General features: G+C 40.1%; 1 protein-coding gene across 13 annotated transcripts in view; it reads left to right on the forward strand.

The window, feature by feature from the left end:
* bcl9l (bcl9 like) overlaps window positions 1-14,186 on the forward strand; it is a 429,368-nt gene that overhangs the window by 115,782 nt on the left and 299,400 nt on the right. For 4 of the 13 annotated variants that reach the window (XM_060923520.1, XM_060923519.1, XM_060923522.1 and 1 more), the window contains exon 2: window positions 3,771-3,958. The exons of the other annotated variants lie outside the window; for them this stretch is intronic. The gene's annotated coding sequence lies outside the window, so the exon portion shown is untranslated. The remainder of the gene's footprint in view (window positions 1-3,770; window positions 3,959-14,186) is intronic. 13 annotated transcript variants of the gene reach the window in all.

Below are 14,186 nucleotides of genomic sequence, written 5' to 3' on the forward strand. Positions count from 1 at the left end.
TAACTGCTAATCCTAGAGGTTCACATACTTTTGCCACTCACAGATATGTAATATTGGATCATTTTCCTCAATAAATAAATGACCAAGTATAATATGTTTTGTCTCATTTGTTTAACTGGGTTCTCTTTATCTACTTTCAGGACTTGTGTGAAAATCTGATGATGTTTTAGGTCATATTTATGCAGAAATATAGAAAACTCTAAAGGTTTCACAAACTTTCAAGTACCACTGTATTTTTAAAGTCACAGACACTTGTCCGTTCTAAGTGGTACATTTTAATCTTCTCGGTTAACGAGTGTCTGCTATTCGTTAGAAAAAAAATTTCAAATGAGGATCCCTGAATTCCCATGTTCAACACCTTAATCTTATGGTATAAATAACCCCTTTGGACATAATGTGTACAACTGTACACATGAAGTTCCATAGCATTTTTCCTTGTGTTCGAAGGAGATAATCATGACTAGGTTTGCTACAAATTTTGGAATGAGGGATCTCATGCTCAGCTGTATTTTTGTCCAGAAACTGATCTCAAAAGTGTCAATTAATCCTTCAATACCTAGTCCATCTTTATGGCAACTGCAGCTGCTGCTGAGTGGTGAAGCTTTAACTTTTGGCATGCATACTGCACTTGATTTCTCTGGTTATGCAGAAGGAGTTCACTCACTTAGCCCTATGTATTTTTGCTAACATTTGCAAAATGGTCAAGCTGTACAAATGGCACTTTTTCCAAAAAACATTTGTAGGTTTAATTACATCAGGTATTATTAGGGGCCAAGCAGCGAAGCTGGCGAAGGCCCCTAATGTGTTTGTAGGTTTCTTATTATTATTATACCCAATTCAGCTTTCTCCTTAGGGATGTCTATGGCAGCCCATAGAACCGTACGTAGGAAAATGCTCAAATTTGGCACATACATTCTAGACAGTCTCATGATTCTCCACAACAAATTTTAGGTCCCCACCCCACCCCTCTAGCGCCACCAGCAGGTCAAAGTTGCAGGTACATTTCTGCTTGTAACTTTTGAACCGTACGTCCAATTTTCAAAAACTTGGTATCCCTGGAATCCTTGGGCCAAGACGAATCCAACGCACCCCATGACGTCATTTTCCGCCTGGATATTTTTCCCGCCATTTTGAATTTTGTTAAAAACACTAAAAATGCTACTCCTCCCTCAATTCTTGACCAATTTTTCTCTAATTTGGTATATAACATCTTTGGACTGAGCCTCACACAAAACATGCAAAGATTTTTGATATCTCTTATCGTTTGGCCGTGACAGCCAATCAAACGCGTCCTAAATGTCGCCAAACAGGAAGTGAGCTCATATCTCGGCAACCCTTCATAGGAATGTTTTCAAATTTTTCACACAGTTTCTAGTCTATCCCCGGACTCCCCACAAAAAAAATCCAGATCCCCAGCTCAAACCCTGTAGCGCCACCAACAGGTCAAAATTTGAGGTACATTTCTGCTTGTAACTTTTGAACCGTATGCCCGATTGTCAAAAACTTGGTATCCCTAGAATCCTTGGGCCAAGACGAATCCAACGCACCCTATGACGTCATGTCCACCAGAATAGAATGTCCGCCATTTTGGATTTTGTGAAAATCAATAAAATGCTTCTCCTTCTGCAAATTTAGTCAGATTTTCCCAAAAAGTGGTTTGCGCCCACATTCTAGACAGTCTCATGATTGCCTTCAAGAAATTTTAGGTCCCCACCCCCAACCCTCTAGTGCCACCAGCAGGTGAAAGTTTCAAGTACATTTCTGCTTGTAACTTTTGAACCGTACGTCCGATTTTCAAAAACTTGGTATCACTGGAATCTTTGGGCCATGACGAATCCAACGCACCCTATGACGTCATTTTCTGCCAGAATAGTTTCCCGCCATTTTGAACTTTGTGAAAAACAATAAAAATGCTACTCCTCCCTCAATTTTTGACTAATTTTTCTCTAATTCGGTATATAGCATCTTTGGACTGAGCCTCACAAAAAACATGAATGGATTTTTGATATCTTTCATTGTTTGGCCGTGACAGCCAATCAAACGTGTCTTAAAAGTCACCAAACAGGAAGTGAGGTCATATCTCGGCAGCCCTTTGACGGATTGGAACCCAACTTGGTACACATGACCAGTACTGTCTCCAAAGTGTGCAAATTGAAGTTGGTGAGATTTGTCCCATAGAGGGCGCTGCAATTAGCAAAAATGCTAACAGGTCAAAATTGGAGGTACATTTCTGCTTGTAAACACTTCCTGTGCGTGCCTCTGACCATCTGCCTTGTCAGTTCTATCTGTTGGCATGGCACCTAAGGCTTAGGATTTACAAATCGCCAAACAGGAAGTGAGGTCATATCTCAGCAGCCCTTTGACGGATTGGAACCCAACTTGGTACACATGACCAGTACCCCCTCCAAAGCATGCAAATTGAAGTTGGTGAGATTTGTTCCATAGGGGGCGCTGCAATTAGCAAAAATGCTAACAGGTCAAAATTGGAGGTACATTTCTGCTTGTAAACACTTCCTGTGCGTGCCTCTGACCGTCTGCCTTGTCAGTTCTATCTGTTGGCATGGCAACTTAGGCTTAGGATTTACAAATCGCCAAACAGGAAGTTTGAAGCCCCATTGAAGGTCATTTAAAAATTTCAAGGTCAGCACAAGTTATGACCATCTCTCCAACATAACATCAATCTCTTAGCATGTGGCTGCTTGGCCCCACATTGCTGCTTGCAGCTATATTTATTATTATTATTATTGTTATTATTATTATTATTATTATCAGTTCAATTTATATAGTCCCTTTCTCACACCCAAGGTCGCTTTACAATTGGGGGGGGGAAGAGAGAGAGAGTCCACCAAAAGAGGGTCAGAATGTAATTCCAATGGCGTAGCTACCACAGTCCCACCAGGTTCATGAAGATAAATCCCACACCGCCTGCACAGCTGCCGTGCCACCGTCAGGCAGCATTGCTCGGAACACCGCACCATGGCTCCACAAAGCGAGCACAGAAGCACTGCCACACAGAGCGCTGGTATGTCCCAAACAGCCTACACAGCCAATGCGATGCCGCCGGGCAACAACGCTCGAAACACCACACCAAGCACAAAAGCAGCACCGCACAGAGCGCTGGACAACCCCGATGTTAAAAAGAGCAATGAGCTCACTGCAGTCCATAGCGAGGCGCACAGGCATCACCTACGGCAGACCAAGGCCTGAAAGAAACCAACGCCAAAACTGGGTCCGGAGCTATACCACAACTGGCGGACAAAATACTCAAACAAAAAAACAAAATCAAACTACACAAACACAAAAAAAGAAGGGGAAAAAAGCTCCAGTGAGAAGCGGCAGCCAAAACGTGCACAGTGTACACTCAACCAGAAATAGAAACGGAAAAAATTTAAAAATTACTTTGAATTATTAAAGTCGATGAAACTTTTAGTAAAACCATCCGCTTAACGTATGACTCTGATAAGTAATCATCCCACCCTGTATGTAAGCCTGCATAGGTCTTGCAGGATTCTTTTTGCATGCAAAAATAGAGGAAAAAGCCTAAAAATCCCAAAGTTTTATAGCTTTCTAATGACTGTGATCAGTGCAAGAACCTTCTGACTGTTGCTTGTCCATTTACAAGATGAAATCCTCCTTTGGCACAAAATTCTCTCAGGACTTTTGACTACTGAATATTTGTTTCTTGTATTCAGATAATCATCTACATAATTTTTAAAGACTTCTTCTGTAAACAGCGTTTTTCTTGTGTACTGCTTTGTTATTCTCAAAAGGTTTTTGGAGAGCAAAACTCGTGCAATATGGTGAGGAAGAAGCACTGAACAAATGTACAACCATTTTGTCTTCAACCAAGTCTCCAGTGCAGTCACCAATAGTCACCCAAAATGACTGCTGGTCTGAATCTTCATTGGAGACTCTGATGAAACATCTACATCTTCCATATCTGCCGTAATAGCCACAGGTAACTGTTTGAATGACTGGCAAGCATGCTTGTGAGATCATGACCTTAAAAATTTACTCCATATGACACTCAACTTCTGCTTGACAAAATGGTATATGCCATGTATACCATGGCATAGATCATATACTTTGTACAGCAAGGCAAGAGGACATAGGAGTTTTTGGTTCAAAAGGCAGGGTTTTATTTGCCTAAAAATGTCAGTTTACAAAGACAAAAATTAATAACTAGGCCTATGAAAGCGGTCCAAGATTTAGGTCTCCTCAGCCATGCCTTTTGCCCAACCAGGAAGGTACCACCCCCAACACTCAAGGTAACTCAAAGAAAAGTTAAAAAAAAAAAAGATTAATGGCAAACAAACATACTTTTGCAACCCTACAGTGTTAAAATGTGAGTGTTAAAACTTTAACAGGGTTAAATCTCCATATAAAACAATGTAAGATTAAAGCAAAAAAACTATAAATCAAACAAACTGTGTTGTCAATTATTTGAATATGACTGTAAATGACAAACTGTGCAGCAAACTAATAAGGTGCAAGGGTAGAATGGGATGATATTACCCTGTGTGGCCATCACGTACTTCCATCTGATCTTTCTTTGACGATGTGACAGCATATCCTTTTTTAAAAGATTGCTCATGAAGAATATAATCATCATGGAGCTTTGTAATTTTTTTTTTTTAAATATGACCTTCCCCTTGAGTTTAAGTACTCATTGCTCAGTCTTCTTTTGATTATCAGGCATGCAGATATCCCTAACCATTGAAGGTAAGGACAAGCTGTAAGGTCACAGCGTTGGCTGATTATAACCCCATCTTCATAAACTGATTATTTTTCTTGGATATTACAAGTTTATCATCCTTTTTAGCTCCTAAAGAAATCCTGTTTGTCACAATTTCTTAGATATGTGATTTGCAGTCACTTGAAAGGTCCTTCCCTTTAGAAAGCCCCTATTGCATACTAAACCCATTAATATAACAGAGTAATTCCGTGCCAAATCACCAGATTTTAGAGAAAGTTCCTGACTGACCATCTCAGATTTTGTTCATATTTTTTTATTTTAATGTCCTTATTACTAATAACGGCTGTGCAAAATTTTAGGCCAATATCTCCACTAGTTTCTGAGATATTAAGCCTTCAAAAAGGGGGCGTGGCCCCATATCTAGCATAAAAACATGTTACAATCAAACATCCATAGTTTGATGGCTAATAACTTTTGAACTGTTCACACTAAATGGTTCAAATTTGCACACATGATTATTTGATATAATAAGGCTCTGTACACAGAAGGAGAGCTTTGTACGGTATGTGAGACATTTGCAGATTTATGGCATGCCAAATATGGCTTCCTAGAATGCGCATTTGTCCATGGTAGCACTTTTGGCTCTCTATATCTCCAGATTTAATGACACCAGATGTCTTATTCTTTTTAATATATGAGACATGTTACAGTACTATCAGGAAAACATGTTATATCTACAACCCCAATTCCAAAAAAGTTGGGACAAAGTACAAATTGTAAATAAAAATGGAATGCAATGATGTGGAAGTTTTAAAATTCCATATTTTATTCAGAATAGAACATAGATGACATATCAAATGTTTAAACTGAGAAAATGTATCATTTAAAGAGAAAAATTAGAAATTTAAATTTCATGACAACACCACATCTCAAAAAAGTTGGGACAAGGCCATGTTTACCACTGTGAGACATCCCCTTTTCTCTTTACAACAGTCTGTAAACGTCTGGGGACTGAGGAGACAAGTTGCTCAAGTTTAGGGATAGGAATGTTAACCCATTCTTGTCTAATGTAGGATTCTAGTTGCTCAACTGTCTTAGGTCTTTTTTGTCGTATCTTCCGTTTTATGATGCGCCAAATGTTTTCTATGGGTGAAAGGTCTGGACTGCAGGCTGGCCAGTTCAGGACCCGGACCCTTCTTCTACGCAGCCATGATGCTGTAACTGATGCAGTATGTGGTTTGGCATTGTCATGTTGGAAAATGCAAGGTCTTCCCTGAAAGAGACGTCGTCTGGATGGGAGCATATGTTGCCCTAGAACCTGGATATACCTTTCAGCATTGGTGTCTTTCCAGATGTGTAAGCTGCCCATGCCACACGCACTAATGCAACCCCATACCATCAGAGATGCAGGCTTCTGAACTGAGCGCTGATAACAACTTGGGTCGTCCTTCTCCTCTTTAGTCCGAATGACACGGCGTCCCTGATTTCCATAAAGAACTTCAAATTTTGATTTGTCTGACCACAGAACAGTTTTTCACTTTGCCACAGTCCATTTTAAATGAGCCTTGGCCCAGAGAAGACGTCTGCGCTTCTAGATCATGTTTAGATACGGCTTCTTCTTTGAACTATAGAGTTTTAGCTGGCAACGGCGGATGGCACGGTGAACTGCGTCCACAGATAATGTTGTCTGGAAATATTCCTGAGCCCATTTTGTGATTTCCAATACAGAAGCATGCCTGTATGTGATGCAGTGCCGTCTAAGGGCCCGAAGATCACGGGCACCCAGTATGGTTTTCCGGCCTTGACCCTTACACACAGAGATTCTTCCAGATTCTCTGAATCTTTTGATGATATTATGCACTGTAGATGATGATATGTTCAAACTCTTTGCAATTTTACACTGTCGAACTCCTGTCTGATATTGCTCCACTATTTGTCGGCACAGAATTAGGGGGATTAGTGATCCTCTTCCCATCTTTACTTCTGAGAGCCGCTGCCACTCCAAGATGCTCTTTTTATACCCAGTCATGTTAATGACCTATTGCCAATTGACCTAATGAGTTGCAATTTGGTCCTCCAGCTGTTCCGTTTTTGTACCTTTAACTTTTCCAGCCTCTTATTGCCCCTGTCCCAACTTTTTTGAGATGTGTTGCTGTCATGAAATTTCAAATGAGCCAATATTTGGCATGAAATTTAAAAATGTCTCACTTTCGACATTTGATATGTTGTCTATGTTCTATTGTGAATACAATATCAGTTTTTGAGATTTGTAAATTATTGCATTCTGTTTTTATTTACAATTTGTACTTTGTCCCAACTTTTTTGGAATCGGGGTTGTATGACAAAAATGATACTTGTCTCATATATAGACCCCTAAAAATGGAAAAAAGCTTGTCGCATTTGTCTTTTGAATGCTTATAGCAAAAATCTGATAAGGTCTACCAGAAAACAAATTAGATCAGTGAAAAGAGCAAGGTCTCATTGATATATGTACCAAATATGAAGTTGGTGCTGTGAAGAAAACTATTTTATTCAAGCTGTTGAATATAGGAGGTTTTATGACATGCAAAAATGCCATTCACAAGGTTACATCACATGCCACATCATTATTAATTCAAATTCTCTTGACTATACATATATGTAGTATATTTGTAAATATGATAAATGATTTACAAATCTCACAAAAGTCAATTACACAAATTTTATTCTATTTATGTAGACTTAGCTTGTCTATTTGAAGCGTTTGAATAACTGGTCAATTTCTTTCACCACACCAGACGGAACTACATATTGGCTGCCAGTTGATGTGATTGGTGCATCTATGATCTTTATGATGTGTATCAGTGGAACCCAACAGATATCTTCTCTTCTGGGCCAACTGTAAGACTTCACAGGACCATGAGGGTGCATAAATTGTACTTGCACATCCTGTTCCTCCTCCGATATTGCACAGATGCTACCAATCCACCATTGCTGATCATACAAACATGCAATATATTTTCCTGGGATCATGTCTGACAGGGTGTAACCTTCAATTAGTACATTAGGCTTTTCTCATTCCCCGGCCTGAGCTACCCTATCATATGGTTAGTGAAAGTGTACACTGAACTTTATCACTCAAAGTAAAACTAGGTCACGCAAAGTGATTTCATGTCATAGTGTCCTTGACCTCATTAATATTGACCTAATTAAAGTCAGCTGCACATCCTTGACCTCTCCCAACAGAAATATATAATGGATCATTAACTAGGATTAAAATCCGAGGAGGAGTTTTATGCCAAAGGAAAGCATGGAAGAATGAAAAGAATAATAAGAAACCATGCAATTACAATGTATTTTGCCTTTTAGAAGGCAAAATACAATGATGTAGCATGTGATGTAACCTTGTGAATGGCATTTTTGCATGTCTTAAAACCTTCTATATTCAACAGCTTGAATGAAAGTTTTCTTCACAGCACCAACTTCATATTTGGTACATATATCAATTAGACCTTGCTCTTTTCACTGATCTAATTTATTTTCTGGTAGACCTTGTCAGATTTTTTGCTATAAGCATTCAAAAGACAAATGCGACAAGCTTTTTTCCATTTTTAGGGGCCTATGAGACAAATATAATTTTTGTCACAGATATAACATGTTTTCCTGATAGTACTATAACATGTTTCATATATTAAAAAGAGTAAGACATCTGGTGTCATTAAATCTGGAGATATAGAGAACCAAAAGTGCTACCATGGACAAATGTGCATTCTAGGAAGCCATATTTGGCATGCCATAAATCTGCAAATATGTCACATACAAAGCTCTCCTTCTGTGTACAGAGCCTTATTATATCAAAGAATCATGTGTGCAAATTTGAACCATTTAGTGTGTACAGTTCAAAAGTTATTAGCCATCAAACTATGGATGTTTGTTTGTAGCTCTTGTTTTTATGCAAAATATGGGGCCATGCCCCCTTTTTGAAGGCTTAATATCTCCAAAACTAGTGGAGATATTGTCCTAAAATTTTGCACAGTAATTATTAGTTACAAGGGCATCAAAATAAAAAAAAATTATGAAGCAAATCTGAGATGGTCATTGGGGAGCCTTCTGTTGATTTGGCACAGAATTACCCAACATGTTATAGATAATACATTTTCATTCCTACTCAGTCTTCCATAACAGTAAAGTAACAGGTGTTTATGTATTCCCAGGTGATTTGTATTTAACAGGATGCTATGGAGCACGAACCTCTACAAGACGTGTAAAACATGTGAGACCGGATATGATACATTATTCATTCCAATTTCCAGCTATATCTGCCAATGTTTTCTTTCCTTGTTGTTTTAAATTTACAGCCAGTTGCTTTACAGTGAGGCAGTACGAGTATTAGAATTATGTAGGTGTCGGTAGTTCTGTCGCAATATCCATCATTTATGATGTTTCCCATGCATAGGCTGCATCTGAATACTTATATTGCCTTACTATATAGTACACAAAAAGCAGTATGTCATAATCTGTAGGGTGTCCAAATCAATGAACTAAATTAACCCAGTCCAAATAGCCGACTACATAAACGGAGAGCTATGTACCTTATGTGTTATTGTCAACATAACCACTCCACGTTGTCATGGTAAAGTCCAGTTAGTACATTTAGCTTCATAATAGGTTTTTTTTTTTTTGCATATTTAGCTAATTATTAAAAGACCATTAACAGTCCGTGCAGAGCTCAACATTAACGGTAGTTCAACTGTCTAGGACAACCAAATGTTTGGTCCGGACAAGTCAGTCCGCATCTGCCTGTCCAAAGGGACAAGTAAAATAAATGTGTGTTTTGAATCTCTTTTTCATTCAGACATTCATTGTATTTTTCTTTTGTATGGTAGATATTAACGATCACAAATGCTGTAAATTATTTTGTGAGAATTTTATGACCATGCCAGATTTACTTAGTTTATTTTCATTCACAACGTGGTCGTCACCCTTATCATATCCAACTTTGTTTTCTTTCAGTTTCATTTCTTTAAATTAATTTATACTTAAGGTTTTACTGGATTAATCAAGATTTAATGTTATTTCCTTGAGAAGCTTTGGAGTTGGGTGAGTTTAAAGCATATATGCAGAACCATGGTCTCACTTTCATTTATAAATGCCTTGAGACCTCAAGGATGGCACAGGAATAGTTTTAAGTGTTAACAATAAATCCAATATAGTAATTTTTACGATTAAAGTGATTTATACTGTATAGGTAGCGGTCTGAGTGAATGACCTTGACGTCCGTAACGTCACAGCAGGAAGTCTATCGGTCTCCTTGCCATTTCTGCTATACTAAAACACAGAGCTGACTGCAACTCTGATCCTCCATTTTGAGCTAATGCCACATAGATGTGTTGCTGCACTCGCCAGCAACACGACAGAAGGTGGATTTATGTTGCATTCATGGTCCAAGAATGTTCAAACTGCAAAGATTTGGACGCATTTTGCGAGAAGTTCACAGGCACATTGGGTGCCTATGAAATGGTCTCTCCTCTGCTCTGCACATTTTACTAAGGACTTGTATGAAACCTCTGATCTGTTGAAGAGCATTGGCTTTAAGCCTGTATTGAAAGAGGGTGCAGTATCAACAATTAAAGAAAAAGAAAACTACAAGAAAAGGAAAGTATTTATTTATTTATTTATTTATTTATTTTTAAAGCAAAGTTCAGTTGCAGCAGTCCTCCCGCCAAGGGTTGTTGCTAAAACCCGGGATGGAACGGGACGTGACTTATCGCTCGGGCAGTGACCTCCCTGTGGTTGTTGCTAAAACTGGTGACATCCCGTTCTGTCCCGGGTTTTAGTAATTGCCTGAGCTGAGCAGTAATGGCAGAGTACTCCGTATGGACAAAATAGAGAATGAGTGGACCAGCCGTCTTATTTCTAAACTGGATATTGCTGCCATCTCGCCCTTACGTGGAAGAAGTGAATGAATGGAGAACTGAACGAACAACTGAAAGTCAGATTGTTTCAAAAACGATCAGCCACAAGATCAGCCTTCAAGAAGCGAGAACACGGACGGGTAAGATCCGACTCTCATTTGGATAAAAAAAACAAAACAACAAAAACAATACGTTGTTTACCTGCATTTAGATTAATACATGTAACTTGTATTGTGTGTTTAAGTTACCGGTATAAGATTATTTAATTTGCTTCAGAATGTGATTGTCTCAGTTCATCTGATTTATTTAATTAGCCTTTTACGTTTTATCAAAGAGAATGCATGTATGTTGCATAAGTTATGACGCCTATCCTGTTTTAATGAGAGTCAACCCACAGTCAGTGAAGTCAAATCAGTCTTAGTCAAGCAAGTCAGTAACGGTATTTCTTACTTTCACCGTAACTTTTTATTTATGACTTTGGTCTATAACTGTAAAAGGCCTCGGCCTTAAAACCGGTTATTGCAGTGACGTCACGCACTCAGGCATGACTAGCTCAGCGGGGCAGCTCAAATGCCAACTTTGCGGTCAATTTTAACTCTCAAAAATATATTGTTTTTATTCCTGTTTACGCAGCATACAAGAGTCAAGGATGGAGATACTATCCACTAAGAAATTTATTTAAAAATAAAGGTTCTGTGTATCTGCTTTAACTCTTAAAACTGCAGATCAGGTAATGGGTTATAACAATAATAACACATCCACTATCATGGGGCATTGGATAGTTTTTGTTTATTGTTAAAGTTTAAGTTTTATTGAAAAATGATAAATCATTAAAGTATAATGATTATCACAAGTATACATGTTTTGTTTTTTTTTGATAAATTTTGTTAACCACTTTCCTTTCACTGAACTAGTAAATACGTAATAAAAAGGTGATGGTCAGGACAAATGAAAAATCTTGCTGCTTGTTTGACTGGACAAGTGGATTAAAAAGTTAATGTCAAACCCTGACATGTACATTTGGTCATTCTATTTTCCCTGTCAGTAACAGAAGCAATACGCCATTTTTGTTTCTGTTGTCAGAAATCGCAGGCTTAAAATTTAAAATCAAACTGTTTCTTTTCCTTCCTTTACGTAAATTAGCGCCTGTGGAGCAGATTTAAATCCACATGAGTGGGAAACACATTGTCACATGTTTGCAATAACATCACGACTGGTCACAAAGTGTTGATCCATGGGTTCAGATTCCCACTGGAACTGTGGCAAAAGATTACCGTTAACGTTAGTAGGTTGCAAGTAGAATAGGGCTGGAACAATGCGTTGATGTAATTGATTGATTATATAAATACGTCTGTTTGTGTGGAATATGTCCGTGTGTTACACTGTATACATTTATCCCCTATTATTGCGGCTCTCACTCCCAGGCATACTGAAAATAAGATTTTATCCCAAAAAGCCTAATAAATAGTGCTCTGCTTGCTTTCTATAACTGAAATGGCGCAGCACAACTTCTATGCATGAACATCTCAAAAGAAAGCATGGGGATCTCCAACCTCAAAGCAACAAGACAGCAGTGGAAGTATTTATTACAGTGAGTTTTGTCTGACTGTTGGTTGGTATCAATGCCTGGGAGTCGTTAGGTCCTTACCTGTTGTGTTGCAGACAAGAACACAATGAAGACTCCCTTGAGTAGATGCTAATACAGTGTTTGGGCGCAGTGTGAGACGGCATACAGTGTTTGGGCGCTGTGTGAGACGGCTGCCTCTCCAGTAGCTCTGTAGTTTTTAGCTCTTTAAACCTTTTTTTTCCACCTTTTTTTTTTTACTTTTTTGCTCTTCTTACGAAGACATAGTGTGTTTAACTATATAACATGAATATATTTAACATGCAACCAGGAGCCAGTTTTCTCGCTTATTCGAGAGAGGAGCTGCTGGCCCTGAAAACAATGGCACGAGCCGGGATACGACACTCCATCCCAGCCAAGCTGAGGAGGAAACCCAGGGGTTGCAAAGCTGGAGCTAAGCTAAAGGCTAGGCTAGCGGACAACCGGCGGTGCTACAAACCATCCATTCCCTCCATTATCATGGGGAATGTGAACTCGCTGCCGAATAAAGTCGACGAGCTTTCCGCTCTGAACAACCAGTAGATTTACCGGGAGAGCAGCTTGTTTATCTTTACGGAGACATGGCTAGCACATCTTGTACTGGATGCTAACGTGGACCTGCGGGGATTCACTGCTGTGAGAGCTGACAGAGACACTAACACATGGGAAAAACAAAGGTGGGGGACTCATCATTTATGTTAACAACCGCTGGTGTAACCCGGGACATATCTCCGTAAAGACAGTTTTATGTTGCCCGGACTTGGAGCTGCTAGCCGTTAGCCTGCGGCCATATTATCTGCCGAGGGAGTTCAGTCACGTGATCTCCATCTGTGTTTACGTCCCTCCGAAGGCAGATGCAGCCGCTGCATGTGAGAGGATTCACTCTATCACAGCAAGGCTGCAGACACAGCACCCTGAGGCATTTATCATTTCTGGGGACTTTAATCACGCTACTTTGGACTCTACTTTGGCTGCTTTTTACCAGGCTGTGGATTGTCCAACAAGGAGCAACAGGACAATTCACTTGCTGTATGCTAATGTGAGGGATGCATACAGAGTCACACCCCTCCCCCACTAGGAAAGTCTGACCACAACCTGGTTCTTCTACAGCCGAAGTACACCCCCCTGGTTCAAAGGCAGCCTGCAACAACTAGCTCCATCAGGAGGCGGTCCCCTGAAATGGAAGATGCCCTCAGAGACTGCTATGACCTCACGGACTGGGATGTGCTGCTTAGCCCACACTGTGAGGACATAGAGGGGCTGACACACTGACAGATTACCTCAACGTCTGTGCAGACATGGTCTCCCCCACTAAGACTGTACAGTGTTACCCAAATAACAAGCCATGGGTAACACAGGAAGTCAAAGCTGTCCTCAACAGGAAGAAGGCCACCTTCAGGAGCAGGGATAGGGAGGTGATGAAAGCAGCACAGCAGGAGGTGAAACGCTGCATGAGGGAAGCTAAGGACAGCTACAGGAAAAAGGTGGAGCAGAAGCTGAAGGAGAACAGCATGAGGGAGGTCTGGAAAGGTGTGAAAACCATCACAGGCCACAATACAAAGACCAGAGTTGTTGAGGGGACAGTGGAGAGGGTGAACGAGTTGAATGACTTCTTCAATCGGTTCAACCAGCCCACGTCCCCCCCACCCTCTCCCTCGCTGCAGCCATCTCTCCTTCTTCCCTCAACACAGACTCCTCTATGCATTACTGCAGACCAGGTCAGAGGTCAACTGAGGAAGCTTCACCCCAGGAAAGCAGCAGGCCCGGACAAGGTGTGTCCACGACTACTGAAGACCTGTGCTGCTGAACTGGGTGAACCACTCCAACACATCTTCAACCTTAGCCTGCAGCTGGGGAGAGTGCCAACCCTCTGGAAGACATCATGTATCCTTCCAGTTCCCAAAAAGAATCGGCCCAGCGAGCTGAACGACTTCCAACCGGTGGCACTCACTTCACATCTGATGAAGACGTTGGAGCGGCTCTTCCTCAGCCT

This window comes from Neoarius graeffei, chromosome 6 (assembly GCF_027579695.1).
Source record: "Neoarius graeffei isolate fNeoGra1 chromosome 6, fNeoGra1.pri, whole genome shotgun sequence".
Classification (NCBI taxonomy): Eukaryota; Metazoa; Chordata; class Actinopteri; order Siluriformes; family Ariidae; genus Neoarius; species Neoarius graeffei.